The following is a 2616-nucleotide window of genomic DNA, read 5'->3' on the forward strand; positions in this document are numbered from 1 at the left end:
AAAAAGCCCCCCCCCCCCCCCCCCCCCCCCCCCCCAAACCATCACTGCCATCATCTGCAAAGAGTAAAGGTTGGGGGTGAGGCCAGCTCTGGTGGCCTTACTCCCTGCCTTCCACTACGTCATTGCTGCCTGCAGGGAGCAGGGCAGGGGGGCCGAGGGCAGTGGAGCGGATGGAACAGAGGGAGCAAGGCCAACAGTGCTCGCCCCACTTGCCCTGCTCCCTGCAAATAGCAGTGATGGAACGGAGGGTAGGGGTGGCCTCATCCCTCCCCTTACTTCTTGCAGGTGATGGCAGTGGTGGCACAGGGTGGGAGCGGGGTCGGGATGCCATGAGGGCAGGGGCTGAGGCCACTGGCCCTTCCATTGTCACTGCCTGTAGGGCCCGACGCGGGACGATGCGGCAGCGGTGGGGGGAGGAACGGGCCCGATGCGGGTTGGGGGAATAGTGGGTGTGCCGCGGTGGTAGGGGGAGGGAGGAGTGGGTCTGGCTCCCACACGGGGTTGGGGAGGAGGATGACCGAGCCCAAGCCAGGGGAGAAACCAGCCCACTGAGGTGGTGGTGGGGAGCAGCAGGCCTGGCCCGACACAGCAGTGGCTGCAGGAGGGGAGGAGCGAGCCTCCTCTTCCCTTGGGCCTCCTTCCCTCACCCCCCTTTTCCCACCCCCATCATCTCTGAGCCCACTCCTCCCATTCCCCTGCTGCTGCCAAGTTGGGCCCACTACTCCCCACAACATGGCGAGCCAGCTTCTCCCCTGCTTGGGCCCAGTCTTCCCTTGCATCAGGCCTGGGCCCCCACCTCCCCTCCCCCCACCTCTACAATGGGGAGGTGGGGAGCGGGCCTGGATCTCAAGCAGCAGGAGGTAAAGGGGGAGCAGGCCCACATGGGGTGGGGCATGGGGCTCTGTCCCTGCATGCATGCTTCCCCCCCCCCGTCATTTCTGAAAGGCAATTGGCTAGTTATAGGTAGATAAGCAGTAACTGGGTACATCAGGTCATGTGAAATTATGTAAGCTGGGACTCAAGAAAGTTTGGGAACTATTGCACTAACCTAATAGCTGTGAAATGCACTGGCAGTTATTTTGACTTTTTTTTCCCTAAAGTAGTGATTCTCAGCCAGTGTACCACAAGATCCTTTTAGGAGGCTACAGGGTCCCAAGAAGTATTAGTACTGTGAGGTGTGAAAACACCTACATGAGTCACAAGATAAACCCAAATATTTAAAACAGGAATCCATAGTGTCAAAAGTATCTTGATGTGTTTTGGTCTTTCCGAGTTATTTGCAGCAGCAGAATTACTCTATTATTTTTCTGGAGTCAAAAAATAAGTGAAAACTAAGAGCTGACATTTGCTAAGGGTAGCTTTTAGTCTAACAAGGGGTGCCTTGAATCTAAAAAGATTGAGAACCACTGCTCTAGAGCAGGGATAGCCAGCTTGTGGTATTGCGTGCCAGATCAGAGAGGGCAGGAAGTAGAAAGCAGTGCAGCAGATTGGGCAGGGAGCACAGGGTAGGAAATGAAAGGGAGAGTAGCAGATCAGGCAGGGGAAGAGGATTACAGTGGCACTCAAGGAGTGTGCAGCGCTAATTTGTGGCAAGTCTCCCAAAAAAGGTTGGCTTCCATTGCTCTAGAGAATGGCTTACCTAAAGGATAATAATTTACTACTGTTTTGTTACTCTTGTAGCTAAAATGATGAAGGTCTTCCTGGTGGTCCAGGAATCAGCAGGAGAGCTTTAGGAGCACAGGGAAGATAGTCATCTTGTTCTCAAAGTGCATGCTGTGCCATACCGGCTGGGAGCAACAGTTACTTAGTCAGTCTTGCTCAGTCCCTGCAGCCATGGAATCAAGTCTTGTTGCTCTGTGGGAATGAGGTCAATCCAGAGACTGATCATAGGCAGGAGCTAAAGCATGCTCAGTACAGACAGTCTCCAGAGAACTGAACAGCCAAACTTAAAATGTGTCCATTGAGTTTGTGAAAATTCCAGTATATTCATTGGCATATAACTTGAGCTGTCTTCAGTTTCAACAGCGCACTCCAATGCATAAAGGTGATAAAGCTTCATTAAAATAGATGTATACCAATTTGTTATAATGGACAGAATAAGCCTTTTTTTGGGGAAGGTGGCATATAAATCTAATAAATAAAACTATTTTCCGCTAATCTTATTCTTGAAACAGTTTTTGAGGAAAATATCTAGACTTACCCAGTCTGAGGCCTACACTCTGGAGTTTTCAGCTGGAACAGCTGAATTTTTTATAATGGGAAGCTGAACAATTGTAGTTGAGCAATTGTAACTATAGGTGTTGCTACCTGCATTTCTTGTAATAGGGAACAATGGTGAGGTAGTTTGCTATTAAAGGAGTCCAGAGATGCAGGAATCCAGTTTGTGACAATTCAGATATTAGCATGTAAATTATCTTTAGTTTAGCTTTTTGCTCCGGGATGCTGCCTTTTCAACTTTAATAACTATTCTCAGCTGACAGGATCAATATTGATAAGTGTCTATTTTCCTTACCTAATAGAACAGTTCTCCAGATAGAGTCATTTAGAAAAAAAGTAAAGTAAAAATAGGGAGTTTACTGTGTACTAGTTATGTCTCTAAAAAAAAAAAAAAAAAAA

At 49.0% G+C, this 2616-nt stretch overlaps 1 protein-coding gene across 1 annotated transcript in view; it reads left to right on the forward strand.

Moving 5' to 3' along the window:
* Positions 1-2616, forward strand: part of GK5 (glycerol kinase 5 (putative)) — a gene marked incomplete at its 5' end in the record, with an annotated part of 74611 nt that overhangs the window by 68750 nt on the left and 3245 nt on the right. The window lies entirely within an intron of this gene.

This window comes from Gavialis gangeticus, unplaced genomic scaffold (genome assembly GCF_001723915.1).
Source record: "Gavialis gangeticus isolate Ggan-Ray unplaced genomic scaffold, GavGan_comp1, whole genome shotgun sequence".
Taxonomy (NCBI): domain Eukaryota; kingdom Metazoa; phylum Chordata; order Crocodylia; family Gavialidae; genus Gavialis; species Gavialis gangeticus.